Source organism: Pecten maximus, chromosome 11 (assembly GCF_902652985.1).
Source record: "Pecten maximus chromosome 11, xPecMax1.1, whole genome shotgun sequence".
Taxonomy (NCBI): Eukaryota; Metazoa; Mollusca; class Bivalvia; order Pectinida; family Pectinidae; genus Pecten; species Pecten maximus.
The window spans coordinates 14,932,407-14,948,055 of NC_047025.1; the positions used below are offsets into that span (position 1 = coordinate 14,932,407).

The 15,649-nt window shown below is 37.6% G+C and overlaps 1 pseudogene; it reads right to left on the minus strand.

Moving 5' to 3' along the window:
• Positions 1 to 4,674: 4,674 nt before the first annotated feature.
• LOC117337905 lies at positions 4,675 to 6,323 on the minus strand (annotated as a pseudogene).
• Between the last annotated feature and the right edge of the window lie 9,326 nt (positions 6,324 to 15,649).

A 15,649-nucleotide genomic window follows, 5' to 3' on the forward strand; every position in this document is an offset into this window, starting at 1 on the left:
GTATTAGTTGCTGCTAAAGATGGTGACCACATCAAAATTAACATTCTTCTGGTACAGTAATCGAAATTAATATTCACTCATTCACTTTGAACAGGAGAATATAACTACCCCCTTTATCTAAGATCCACGTGAGTGACCTTTAGTAATTGTTGTCCTTCCGTCCTTCAATCTAGCGTAGCATTTTTGTTTCTGGATATTATCTCCGTACATCACGTGAGTTACATTGTGATATGCATACGACATACGACCTTCAACATTATAACATTCCTATCGTGTGTTTTCACTGGCCAACGAGGAAACTTTCGAATGTTCAGCGGTTCGACATACGACATACGACAATCAGATTTTGGATGTCCATCGGCTCAACATATGACATTCAACATTCAAAAAATTCCTATCGTGTGTTTTCACTGACCAACGAGGAAACATTTTAATGTTCAGCTGCTCGACATACGACATACGACATTCAAAGTTTGAATGTTCCGCGGCTCGACATACGACATACGACACTCAGATTTTGAATGTTCAGCGGCTCAACATACGACTACACGATAAATAAATATCTCGAATATCGCCTATTTCTAACGAACCGATATCATACGATTTTTTCCGATTTTGCAGTTCACCAACCCCTGGTTTAAACCGCTTAACTAATTAACTGAACAATATTAATACTACACACAATGTAGATACATGTAATTATAAATTTGAAAAACAATAGGAACTCTACCATGTATGAAACTGAATATTGCCAAGAAAACTAACAAAGTTCATTTAATTTTTCTAACAATTCATCCAATGTTAGTGAGGGTGTTTAACCGTAATGCTCAAATTAACATAACAATAGACACACGTCACTAGCGTACGTTTGGAGTTTCCCACATACATTTAAAATACCTACCTGTGGAATTTTACGCATATTTTCTATTTTTGTAATACAAGCAGTATACAACGTAAACTTCAGCTTTTCAGCTTCCGTGTGTACGCATTGTAGTTAACTGAAGGGTGAGGATATATAACACCCAAGACAACAATCACCTCGTACAGAGTCATGATATACAGGTTACACAACGAGTGGTTCTTGGATATGGAATTGATGTTGGGTGTTATATATCCTCACCTTACTCTCATATGTTTAATGAGAGTAAGGATTACATGCAAGTACTGGTTATTTTTTAGAAAGGCATTATGCTATGTTAAGTTACTTTCGTGTCCCTTTAAAAAGCAATACTTTATTTTAAATGTAGTTCAGTTTCGCTAGATATAGCAGTAATACAGGATCCCGGTTAAATTACGTTAAGCTCACATGTAGAATATATTTTTTATCATGAAATGTAATAAGTGGTCTTCGCATTTTGAAATGATAAGATGATAAGCTGTAATAACTAACAATATAAACCAGATTTTAATCACCTTATCCGTGAGTCCGTCCGTCCGTCAGCACTTTTATTTCCGTGCAATACATTTAGTTTCCTTGGGCCTATCGAACTCAAACTTGATACAGTGTTTAAAATTGCTTTTCTATGTCAAAAGTCAAAGGTCAAAGTCACTGTTGCAAAATATAGAAAATCAGTTTCCATGCAAAAACTTCAGTTCTTTTTTCAGTCATTGCAATGCTCTTTTCTTTAAATGCTTGCTTGCAATTGCTTTTCAAATATGAAGGTTGACGGTCAACCATACTTTAGATTGAAATCAAGCGTTCACGGGTATTCGTTCCATATTCTACTGCCAAACATGGATTGGTTATAATGTGTTTCGTTGGCTTTTATGGCAGTGTGTACTTAAGTTAACAAATAACCTGTCAGTCTAACCGGCCAACCAGACTTTCATCTTAAAGGTTTTTTCGTGCTGTTCTTCAGGTGGAAAAAGTGACAAAAAGACAGACAAAATTAATTGATATGCAATGGTTACAATGGCGTAGCACCCTGTATAGAAAACATACTCTTTACATTAAGCTGAGGTCATATAAATTTCACTACACAACGTAAACTTTAGCTTTTCAGTTTCCGTATGTACGCATTGTAGTCAACTGAAGGGTGAGGATATATAACACCCAAGACCACAATCACCTTGTACAGAGTCAGGATGTTTTGTTCATTGATGCCTTAAAGTCAGGGACGTATTTGACATCTTTATGTTACTAATATATTTATTAGATGGGAGGATATACACCACTGTCATCGCACAAATGTAAAATATACCCATCTCGGGCATTGTTATATAGTTAAGCATTAGCATGTCAAACATTAAAAACTAACATAGTTGTTGAAATTTTGTTTTGTTTGTGTCGGCCGTTATTAATACTGAACGTGACCGAGACTGCGATTTAGCTAGGCCTGATAAGGAGCAGAACAATAGTATTCGAGATTATTGAAATGATCATGTCAGAGCATGAAAAATAGTTTTATTCAACAATGATAATTTGCTATATTTCATGCACTGACATGATAACCAATAGTCCTTGTTCCTTGTCAGATAGCAATGACGTCACTTAAACTGTTTTTTATTGATAACTACTGACACATGAGTAATTATAAAGGTATCGTGTACGTGTTGGCTAAATATAGGCCAAATGAGGACATTAGAGATCATTTTTATGAGTGAACGACTCACAAACACCATAATATAATACCTATACAAAACGAAAATAGGAAAATCCCACATTGGTTTATTGTCCGGGTGCATAGTATACGGAAAACAGGACAATGTCATTGATACTGTAGCAGATCACGGCTAACAGCAAGGAGCAGCACAATAGTGTTAAGGATTATTGGAATCTTGGAATAGTGAGTGTGATCATGTCAGAGTAATCTGTATCATTGTAAGATAGCAATGACGTCACAAAAACTGTTTTTATTGATAACTACTTACACATAATTTATTACAAAGGTATCGTGTACGGCTAAATATAGGTCAAATGATACCGTTAGAGATCCTTGTTGTGAATGAACAACTCCACATACCATAATATAATATCAATACAAAACGAAAATAGGAAAATCCCGCATTGGTTCATTGACCGGGTATATAGCAACGACTGCCAACAGGCAACCCGATTCAGAGTTGGGTGTACAGAAACAGGGTGTACTGTCGTGTGTGTTTGATATAGAAGGATCACAAATAAAACAGACTGATACGGACAAAAGGACAAACTAGACAATGACATGTGTTTTGTAATCAGATATTAACACTTTGATACTTAAAATATGACAAACTAGACAATGGTCTTGATACTGTAGCAGACTACGGCTAGCAGTCATACAAGAAAATCCATTGTAAATATTGTAACTTGATACCTGGAAATATAGCTATGGAATCCAGACGCCAACATGACAACAAATATCTGATGTTCCTGATATTTAAGATCTTTGATGTGGGATTGTACAACAACAAACGTCGTCCACAGTGATTGACACTTTACTACTGTGTGAAATACGACATCTCCTGATAAAAATATGGGTGATAAACAAGTTTTCTGCAACTATGAACGTTTCAAATTTCTTTCGACTACATCCACAGTTATGGAGAGTTAGATACTGTATTATCTATGTATACATAGATATATATCTCACCGTAAAATAGCTACATTTGTTGCGATGCTTTTGGTTTAAAATGAGAGTAAGGATTACATGCAAGTACTGGTCATTTATTAGAAATACGTCCCTTTAAAAAGCAATAATTGTATCCTGAATGATGATGTATGTCCTTTTTGCTAAAAATAGTAGTAATACAGGGTCCCAGTTAAATAACGTTAAGTACATAGGTATTAAAATCTTTTAAAGTAATTAAAACCTTTTATCATAAACAAGAAAGATAATTAAATGAAACCACATATTCAAAATTACTCTCCGATTTAACAAAATCACTTTCCATTTATAATAAACTCATTCACCAAATTCATATACTTGATTGAGCAGCTAGTCTCTACACACCTGTAATTGTTTTTCTTCCATCTTTTGTAAATGTGCCTCCTATTCTAGCTAGGAGTAATTCATGGACCTCAAAGGTGTAGGCAAGCTACATACACTTATAACAATATCAAAACTATAAATCACATACTTCATCATCAGATGTCATCAAATTGGAACGATGCAGATTTTGATGAAACATTTCCTTTTCAATGTTGGTGGAAAATTCCCACTCATTTCCAAAGGTGTAACAAAGAAACCTCAACCTTCAGGGTGAATTCTCCAAAGTAAAACCCCACATACAACCCTCTGGGTAAAAGTCTCCAAAACAACCTTGCCGGGATGACCTTTACTCCTTGGCTTGAGATTTCTGTGACAGATCTTCAAGATTAAGGGAAATTACCCTATGTTAAATAGCACTCAATTATTAGTAAGAAACAATCACAAATACAAAGTAGGTAGACGAAGACAAATTCCTGACATTTGTAACAAAAATTGAATATAAATATCATACATTACAAATTGTTTTAACCCCCTATATAAATATGGATACAAAAAGTTTTAGATATGGAATGGCAGACTGAAACACCAAAGCTGTTGAATTAGAAGCATTATTTCTATTGACGTTTCAGAACAGTTCAATGTTCACGACGATCCAACAAAATAACACCAATTCTATAACATGACCAGGGAATTCTCTGTTTTGTTTCACGTGACTGTTTACATATTAATAATTTTCCAATATTAGTGTATAATAAAATATCACAGAACTTTTCTGTACACAGTGTAGATTTCTGTATAAAATACTTTCTGTAGCACTGTTTCTAGTTTGCATTTAAATCCATGAGTCTGGTTGATTTATTTTCTCAATTCATAATCCACATTTACAATTTGGATTTCCCTGCTCTGGATTCAAACTCTTTAAGCTTCATTGCAAGCCCCATATTTCCCTGGATCTTAAGCATTCCTTGGAAGAATGCCTGCTGGGGGTTCAGCTTCCCGAGCGTTAAGTTGAATATGTCCTCATCCTCCATGATGATGGTTACATCACCACCAAATTTGACTGATCCACTTCCGTTTTTAGCATCCACAACCCAAACTCCAGTTTCATTCTTTCCCTTTACTTTAAAACAGAAAACTCCTTTCATCTTCTCCTCAAACATGGGACCTTGTTCTCTTTAAAGATGACTGCTGACATGAAGTCTCCCTCTGATGAGGCACTGGCTGGAGCAAACTGCACATATTTACCAATTGTCTCAGGGAAGCCATGTCGATAGAGGGCCACCACAGCTGCTCCTCTCAGACCTAGGTTATGCTGAAGAGAAATCTTGGCTCCGTTGACATGTCGCTGGTCTGCCATCCCTATCAGCTGCCAACACACCTCGAAACACTGGGCCAGACCTGTAGCTCCGAGAGGGTGTCCCTTGGAAATGAGTCCTCCACTGGGGTAAATGACAAATTTACCACCGTAGGTGTTATCTCCATCTGACCTGCCTTCCCTGGTTCACATAGTCCAAGGGCCTCATATGTGATGAGCTCATTACAGGAGAAGCAGTCGTGGAGTTCAACCACATTGACATCATTGCGAGAGAGTCCTGCTTCTTCAAAGACTTTGTCGGCAGCTGTCTTGGTTATATCATACCCAACCATTTTCATGTAGCTCTTCTCCTCAAAGGTGCTGGGCAAGTCAGTGGCCATCTGCATGGCCAGGATCTCTATAGCCTGTGATTGAAAATTGTGTTTGATAACAAATTCCTCACTCGCCAAGATGGCAGCCGCTGACCCATCTGATGTAGGACAACACTGTAGCTTAGTCAATGGGTCGTGGATTTTGGTGACTCCTTGATGGTGTCTAAACTATATTCTCGTTGAAACTGGGAATACGGGTTGTTGGTCGAGTGCTTGTGGTTCTAATAGGCGATCTTGGCGAAGTGCTCAGGCTTGGTACCATAATTTTGCATGTGTTCCCGTCCTGCATTTCCAAACATCTGAGCAGCCACGGGACCCTTCTCCAACCAAAGATGTCCATCATCACAGCAACATGTTTGTCTGCTGGGTTTGTCCGGTCATTGAAAACCAAACGAAGGGATCCTCAGTTCATTTTCTCAAATCCTAATGTCAGGACACAGTCTGCTAGTCCTCCTTGAATGAGTTGTTTCCCCATGACTAAAGCGGTGGATCCTGTAGCACAGTTGCTATTTACATTATAAAATGGAATCCCAGTCATACCAAGCTGGTACACAGCACGTTGTCTGCAGGTAGAATCACCATACACATATCCCACGCAAGCTTGCTGCACTACTTCTTCAAACGTTATTCCAGCGTCTTCAAGTGCTTTTGTCCCTGCTTCTTTAGCCATCTCAGGGTAGTCAAAGTTTTCTCTGCGACCCGGTTTTCAAACTTGGTAATTCCGACCCCAACCGCAAAAACGCGTCTTGACAGTATACTCGTGCTTCTGTTTACTGCTGCGGCTGCCATCTTGCCGATGCTTGAATTGTGACCTATTCTATGGCAAAAATTAACACTATCACATACATATGACCTATTTATGGTGCAAATTGACACCATTACATAATTAGGGCCCAGTACGAAAGTGCGCTATAGTAATCACCGTGACAGTCCGTATGTCTGTCCGTCCGTCTGTCAGACTGTCCGTCAGCACTTTTATTTCCGTGCTATAACGCGAGTTTCCTTTGGCATATCGAACTCAAACTTGATACAGTGCTTTCTTATTGAAAGTATTTGTTTGGGATGCTTTTTTTGTCAAAAGTCAAAGGTCAATGTCACTGTTACTGAAGGTAGAAAATCAGTTTCCATGCAATAACTCCATACAATGCTCTTTTATTAAAGTGCTTGCTTGCAATTGCATTTAAGCTTTGAAAGTTAAAGGTCAAACTTACTCTAGAAAGTGTTCATGGGTATCAGCTCCATATTCTATTGTTCTATTAAAATGAATTAGTTACTATGTGTTTTGTTAGCTTTTATGGCAGTGTGTACTTAAGTTAACAAATAACCTGTCACTCTAACCGGCCATCCAAACTTTCAACTTTAAGGTTTTTCGTGCTGTTCTTAAGGTAAAAAAAGTGACAAAATATATATAAAATGTATACAATGGTCACAATATATAGAAGACATACTCTTTACATTAAGCTGAGGTCATATAAATTTAAAATAGTGTGAAAAGTGTGGAAAAATTATATAGATTGTGTACGAATGTAATTAAGCGATCGTGACCAACTAATGCATACAAAGGCTCATTGTTGTGTACATCATGATTAACATTCGTCTGGTACAGTAATGAAAATTAATTCATTACCTCCTCGTTTTAGATCCTCATGGCGAGTGACCTTTAGTAATTGTTGTCCTTCTGTCCTTCAATCTAGCGTAGCACGTTTGTATTTAGAAATGTCAAGGTCAACATTGTTCTTACTAAAAATATAACAGGGAGTATACTGTCAAAATACTTAATATAAGGTCCATGTCAATAACCTAGCTGTAACATAGTTTCCAAGAAAAGCTTTTGAAAAATTCCATTTTTACTGGGTTTTTTTTAATATTTATAAATAAAATGTTCCCACCTTAGGTAAGTTTCTGTTTTGACAAAAACGGAATTATTGGTTAAGGAAATAGTTATGGGTTGCACAGGGATTAAGAGGTATATACTTAGCAATCAATGAGTCTAAGGTCATATAGAGATATAACATACATTTTGTATATACATAATATCTTATAATTATATACCAGCTTGTGATGATAATTTATTTTGAGAGATAGGCAACGTATTCCGTACTAATGAGATGTAGATGATATTCCGTACTGGTGTGATGTATATGATATTCTGTACATGTATGATGTACATTATATTCCGTATTTGCATGTTGTCACTGCTGCCGATAGTTCTTCTTTTATTTACTCGACATGGACGATACAACAAGAATAATAAAAACCTCTGAAATATACAAAAAAAATGGCATACAAATTATACAAAGGTATCTATAACAAGTATTTACTGTTCCTACTATGAATAAGAAGTAACGACTTTTATAATTCTTTTCAACACATAGTATAGATAATAATTGCCTTCACCAACTGGTTATAGTTGTGTCTAAATGTTCCCGAGCAAAGGACCCTAAAGGATACGTCATCGATGCTCAATACCGGCCGACTGCGCTCTACCACGAAATGGTTTTGTTAACCTACACACGCTCTTTTGAACGACATTCTCACCTATCACATCTGGACACAACAATGCCAAATATGTATAGACACACACGAACACTACCGACAGGTGGTAACATACCGTATATGGCAATACACATCAACGTACGAACAGTAACAATTACTTAACAGACAAGAAAGTGACAGTAAACTTTGGAGCACGTGCACATGTACTTAGACATACGGATACAAGATAGCTAATCAGATAATAGTTTACCTAATACATGTATTATGTATATGATATTCTGTACATGTATGATGTATATGATATTCTGTACATGTATGATGTACATGATATTCCGTATGTGTGACGCACATGACATACCATCAGGTTGATATGTACACGATATTTCATAGGACTTATCAAAATTTGTTGGAAAAACAATTATATTGACATAGGTTCGACATAACGAATATTAAATAATCTACTTTAGTGTTTGTTTTAAAGATAATGATAAACATTTATAAATAGAGATCAAGATTTTATAGCTATCACCAACAATAATTCTGGACTCTTCGTATTGATATTGTTATTTCTATTTTATAATAGGGCTTTTGACCTATCACTGAGATGTCCGACCAGGGAGAGCTGTACGAGGATTCCTGGATTCTATATCGTGTCCTGGACAGGACGATGGGGAGCCGAGAAATGGTTGACGTCAGGAGGAAGCTGACACTTGTACGTGAGCAAATCACAAACTCTGATAAAACAAAACAAGAAGAGATTTTCACAGGAAGCTCAGCGGAAGGGATTGAGATGAAGGGCTCTGACATTGATCAAATGCTTATTGATAAATCTGTGGTAGTTATATGTCCTGACCAACAAAGCAGTATCACATCAGATATCGCTAATAAAACGGTATTTATTATGAGAGATACCAACAGCCGACCTGGCTATGTAACTTTGCAGCTGATTGGACGAAGATGCACTCCAGACTTGTTGAATTCGATTGTACCTGTTGGAGATGTACACTTTATATCAAGTGAAATGTATGCACGGCAGTTATCAGATCAATTAAGTGATGTATTTAGGATTACCGTTGACCCTCATGGACCAGCTACTGCTACGCCGAGCAAACTAACTCATTTACAATCAGATATGGATTTTGTGCGTGCGCTCAAATGTACTAGTTGGCCAAGCGAGGCCAACGAATGGTTGAGTAGACATCGATTGTATAACTGGCCGAATACATGTTTGAGATATATTCGGGATTACCATGGACACTCATGGACCAGCTACTACTACGTCGAGCAAACTAGATAATACAGCAGATTTGGATTTTGTGCGTGCGTTCGAATATGCTAGTTGGCCAAGCGAGGCCAATGAATGGTTGAGTAGACCTCGATTGTATAACTGGCCGAATAAATGTTTGAGGGATCAGGTAGTACAAGGTGGTTGCCATCTTGTCCCTGTAGGAGATAAAACGTCAGCCGACACATTCCTACAATGGAGAATTTCGTTCGCGACTGCGGAACGCAAGCTCATTCATTCTCTCAGTCATGTCCAGTTCCTAGTGTATTGTCTTCTTAAGTACCTTTTAAAACAGATATCCGGGAAGTTGAAACAAATATATGGGGATACAGATATTCTCTCGTCATATATTATCAAAACAAGTATACTCCATGCGGTAGAAAACACACATTTATCTTTATGGGAAGAAAAGAATATATTTCTGTGTTTCATGCTGTGTTTAAATATTTTGGCCACGTGGGTGAAAGCAGGATATTGTCCTAATTACTTTATATACAAGAATAATATGTTCCTTGGGAAAGTTCATGGTAACAATCAACAAAACCTGCTTCGTTTACTTGTTGAACTCCGTGATATGACATGGGGTTGTCTATCAATAGGAACATTCTACCAATCATCTATAGGAGAGTATATTCAGAGAGTGAAAAATGGAATCTGGGAACTAGTACTGCCTACACCAGCACAAACAGAAAGAGAAATTGATTTGACAATATTTGTAAAGTCCTTTTTTTTGTCTGATGCAACTGATGTACTGCCCGCTTTGAAACTTCTGAGCAAATCAAAGTCGGACATGGATGAATTCATAGCTTACAACAATACAGTACAATTACTCTGTTTGAAAGGGAAGGAGGCATTTGAGAAACAAGCTCCTCTGGAAGGAAACAAACAGAGGTATAAATATCTTGGGAAATGTAAGAAGTTTATATCACCATTTGCCGTGGTTTGTACAAGTCCAGGTCTACTGACGTTGGCAACCTATCACTACCAGACTGGGAATTACATGAAAACACTAGAAATGTGTAGACACCTAATCTCTTCGTGGAAATTTTTCATTTTAAATATTAGTGAGAAGGATGGAGATAGATATGAACATCTCTACTGTGGGCGTGGGTATAGTATTTTGTACAAATTTCAGCAAGCATGTGTATCATTCATAGATTTTAGAGAAACTTATCCAAATTTCTGTCCAGTTCATTTACAACAAGAGTTAACGAACGTCAGTAGTAGCAAACTTCTAATCCCTCCACTCCCTTACGCCGTGTTCCTGACCTTCTTGTGTTACCACGAGCTTGGTGATACAAGAAGGCGTGACACAGCACTGGTTGAACTTCGGGTCTTGAAGTATGATAGGTACCAGGGAGGAAGTATATACTGGATTGTCCACAACCTCTTAGGGATCTGTTACGAAATGGTCGGTGACATACGCAGTGCTCTCAGGGAATACAAGGACTCTCTGGGCGGTACAAGAAGTTTTCAACCTAACAATCCTGCTATGGAGAGGATAGAACGACTCGAATATTAACAATAACGGCAAAAATTATTTTCGATGCTGTGTAAAGGATCAACATCAATAGAAATGATTCGGTAATTGTGTTATATTAAACACGGTATTCTGTGCGTGTGAAATGTACATATTATATAAGATTGATATGTACACAATATTCCGTAAGAGCACAGGCGTCTGCTTCTAGTTGGTATTGTAAGATGAATACTAACCAGATGCCTGTGGTAAGAGCGAGTTATCAAAAACACAGGTACTTGGGATAATAAATTATATATTGTATATAATATACCCTCGTTTTCTGTGGGTGGGGGATGCAGGCTGCAATGTCTGTGATCTATGTCGAAGCTAGTTCAGACATAACAGCCTGCATTGTGGCTCTTTTTCCCCCTCACCTACACTAGTCAAGCATAATTGTTTACCTTGCATTAATATGTAATACTATAGAAGTTGTAGTCATGCTATGACATGATATTATGTAAGGTTGATTTTGATTATGAATGTCGTTTTAAATAAACGGCCATTTCTATTCTATACGAATGTGTTAAGTTGTTATTGACTAATGAACAAGCTGGCAGTTGACTGATGGTGTAAGAAACAAGCAGCTGAGCATAAATAAACAATTAAATATCATTTATTTAATTGCATTGATGACCTGTGCTTGTGGGTATATATTCTATATTGATATGTATTAGAATCATGTTAAATCTGGCTAAGCTACGCTGTATGTGTTCTATTACCCTGTAAATAGATATATGTTAATGAGGTATGTCACGTGATCTGCGGAGTCTGCGCAGTATAGGAGTTACTCTTAAGATCACGTGATTATAACCACATAGCGTCACTTGGAAAAGAGACACAAAGGTCAAAGGTAACACCGTTTTTTATTTACATACCCACCTCCTTCCCCAAGCACCACTAAGTTGGTTCAATTTCCTTAGTAACAACCCCTTTTTGTCTCTTTTCAATTGATGATTGTGTCAACTTAATTAATAGATTTTGCATTGTGTTGATAATATAAAAGCATGTGTATGCTTTATGCAACACATGTATTTTATGATACTCAGTTTTGTTTTTCTGTATCATTTGTAATCTTGTATTTTGTGAGTGTAGTGTGTTTATATGGGGCGCCTTTTTCCTCCTCACCTACACTAGTCAAGCATAATTGTTTACCTTGCATTAATATGTAATACTATAGAAGTATATGTTGTAGTCATGCTATGACATGATATTATGTAAGGTTGATTTTGATTATGAATGTCGTTTTAAATAAACGGCCATCTATTCTATACGAATGTGTTAAGTTGTTATTGACTAATGAACAAGCTGGCAGTTGACTGATGGTGTAAGAAACAAGCAGCTGAGCATAAAAATTATATATATTGTATATAATATACCCTCGTTTTACTATATAAAATGGTATTTGGGGTAAGAAATTATATATTGTATATATAATATATAGCCTCTTATCACTGTATAAATTGGAGAAGCTCCATTCCTTATAGTAATACGAGGCTATAAAGTATATATATATAATTTCTTACCTGTGATCAAAACGTATTTTAAGGAACTACGTTGACAAAGTTTCGACATCACGAATAGTATAAGGAAATTGATATTCCTGGACAGGATGATACGGGGCCGAAAGATGGTGGCTATCAGGAGGAAGTCAATACTTGCACATGAACAATTGAAAAACCTACATTTTAATTTCATGCGCGTTTAAATATTTTAGCCACATGGGTGAATGCGAAGCATTGCTCTAACTTCTTTATTAAAACTGAACAATATTTTCATTTGTGAAAGTTCATGGCGAAATCTACAAGAACTCCTTTGTTTACTTGTTGAAATCCAGGATATGGCATGGAATTGTTTATTGATTGGAACAAGCTTCAAACTGTATTCTGTAGAAAATGTCAACATTGTTAGAAATCCACTATATCTTTTCGCTCGGAAAAAGAATGTGAATTGAGAATATTCTCAGAGACTATTTCATTTTAATTTTAGCGACGATGTACTTCCAAAAGTGAATAATACCACTAAAGTACAAGATAACTGACGCTGTCATCCCATCACTACAAAACTGGGAAATAGACATCAGAAATGTGTATACATGATCTCATAGTGGACATGGTGGTGCTCCTAGTGTAACGAATCGAGACAGTTATGAAGTTTACTGTGGGGCGGGTATACTCTTCTAAACAAATATCACAGGCATGTATAGCAAGTATTGACAGTTCTCTCTATACCAGTTCCAACCAGAGCAAACAAAACCAACGGGAGGATTCATGTACTTGATATCCCTCTGCTCTCCTACGATGTATTCCTCACGTTCCTGTGACACCATGAACGTGGTTTTTTTTGTGTGTCTGTGATATTTGTCATCATGTAAGCGAGATCCCAACCACAAACTCACATCAACAACAGAACATGGTGGAGAATCCAAACCCGGTCAACTGACGACAGTATGTTGCTTTTTTACTGTGTATTCGCCGGTTTGGCCGGCGAGTCAGTCTCGGCTCGTCGGCCAGACATAAGACATGATCACGCCATGTGATTTTCTGGCGGGAAGTTGAAAAGTGATAATGGACTTCTCTGAAGAAGAATTATATTCTGATGAAGTTTCCTGTGTTTTGATATTGATACAACCAACATTTTCTTTTGAATATCTTCTTTGATTCGTTGTTTCCGAAACATGTTATATATGTTTCTGATTATTTTATGACTTTTGTCAAAACGATGACGTCATCATAAGTTGAAAAAAGCCGGCACTTCTTACAGGGATATAGGGATGCTACCAAACAAATGTGAGTGATATCCATTGCTTAGTTTCAGAAAAGAAGTTGTTTAAACCAAATGACCTCTTTTGACCCCGCCTTCTGCACCCCGGGGGGAGTGGGAGTCAGTTCCTTCAATCATAAAGTTTTGAATCCCTACCCAAAAGGATGCTACCAGGCAAATATGAGCGATATCTCTTGCTTAGTTTCAGAGAAGAAGTTGTTCATATCAATTCAGCCAAATTGACCACATTTGGCCCCGCCCCTCAGGCCCCCGGGGGGTCAGCTCCATCATTTGTACAATTTTTAATCCCCACCCCATAGTGATGCTACCAGGCAAATATGAGCGATATCCATTGCTTGGTTTCAGAGAAGAAGTCGTTTATATTAAGAGAGCCAAATTGACCCATTTTGGCCCCGCCCCTCAGACCCCTTGGGGGTCAGCCCCACCATTTGTACAATTTTGAATCCCCACTCCATAGGGTTGCTACCAGGTAAATATGAGTGATATCCATTGCTTAGTTTCAGAGCAGAAGTCGTTTATATCAATTCTGTAAAACTGACCCCTTTTGGCCTCGCCCCTCAGACCCCAGGGGGTCACCCCTGTCATTTGTACAATTTCAAATTCCTACCTCAAGGTGATGCTACCAGTAAAATATGAGAGATATCCATTGTTTGGTTCCAGAGAAGAAGTCAATTATATGAATATAGCCCGATTGACCACATTTGGCCCCGCCCCTCAGGCCCCTGAGGGGGTCAGTCCCATCATTTGTACAATTTTAAATCCCAACCCCATAGTGATGCTACCAGGCAAATATGAGTGACAGGCACTGCTCGGTTTCAGAGAAGAAGTCGTTTATATCAATATAGCCAAATTGACCACATTCGGCCCCACCCCTCAGGCGGCTGGGGGGTCAGCCCCATCATTTGTACAATTTTGAATCCCCACCCCATAATGATGCTACCAGGCAAATATGAGCGATAACCATTGCTTGGTTTCAGAGAAGAAGTCGTTTATATCAATAGCGCAAAAATGACCCCTTTTGGCCCCGCCCCAGAGGCCCCCAGGGGGTCAGCCCCATCATTTGTACAATTTTGAATCCCCTACCCATAGGGATGCTTCTGACCAAATTTGGTCAAATTCTGATGTGTGGTTATGAAGAAGAAGTCAATTGTTGACGGACGGACGGACGACGGACGACGGACGGACGGACGGACGACGGACGACGGACGACGGACGCAACGGTATGGCATAAGCTCACCTGGGTCATTCAGACCAGGTGAGCTAATAACAAACTATTCTAAACTTAATTTCTGGATATGCTAGGTAAATACAGGTATCTTCAAAATTTTCACATGTACTATGACTTGCAGGTGTATATATTAATTGGTCCAAAGATATATTCTCACCTGTCTGTACACCTGTATGTTCCTGTTGTAGCATCTTGACAGGTACACTTGTAGTCACAGCCGTCATTCCATTGTTCACCTTGTCCGTGCATATGTCCCTTGTAGTAACAGAAACCTGACAAACATTATATTCACATGTTAAGTAAAACTCAAGTACACATAAAACTACAAAGAAACAATTAAAATATTAAAAAAAAATCATGTAATATCCTTAAAACTCACAAATGAAATGTGTAAGCAAATACAGGCTTATTGATAGAAGAGCTTATCTTTGAGGCTGGCTTGTTTTCAAGTTGTTTGTGTAGATTTAATAGTTCACAGTACCAGTTTACTACAACATTCCTCTATCATTCTTTTCATTAATTCTTCTAAAGAAATATGTCTTTACAAAGGAAGATATTGAATCAGATCCAGACTTTCCCACTTGCATACTCGAAACGGTTGAAACTTTTAAACAATGAAAAGGTGAATGAAAGGCTCAGACTGGGATTTTTTTTTACAGAGATTAATTAAGCAAAGCCATCCTTTCTACCACAAAAAATATGGTGAGAATCATTTAATGTGTATATGGTACACTCGCTTC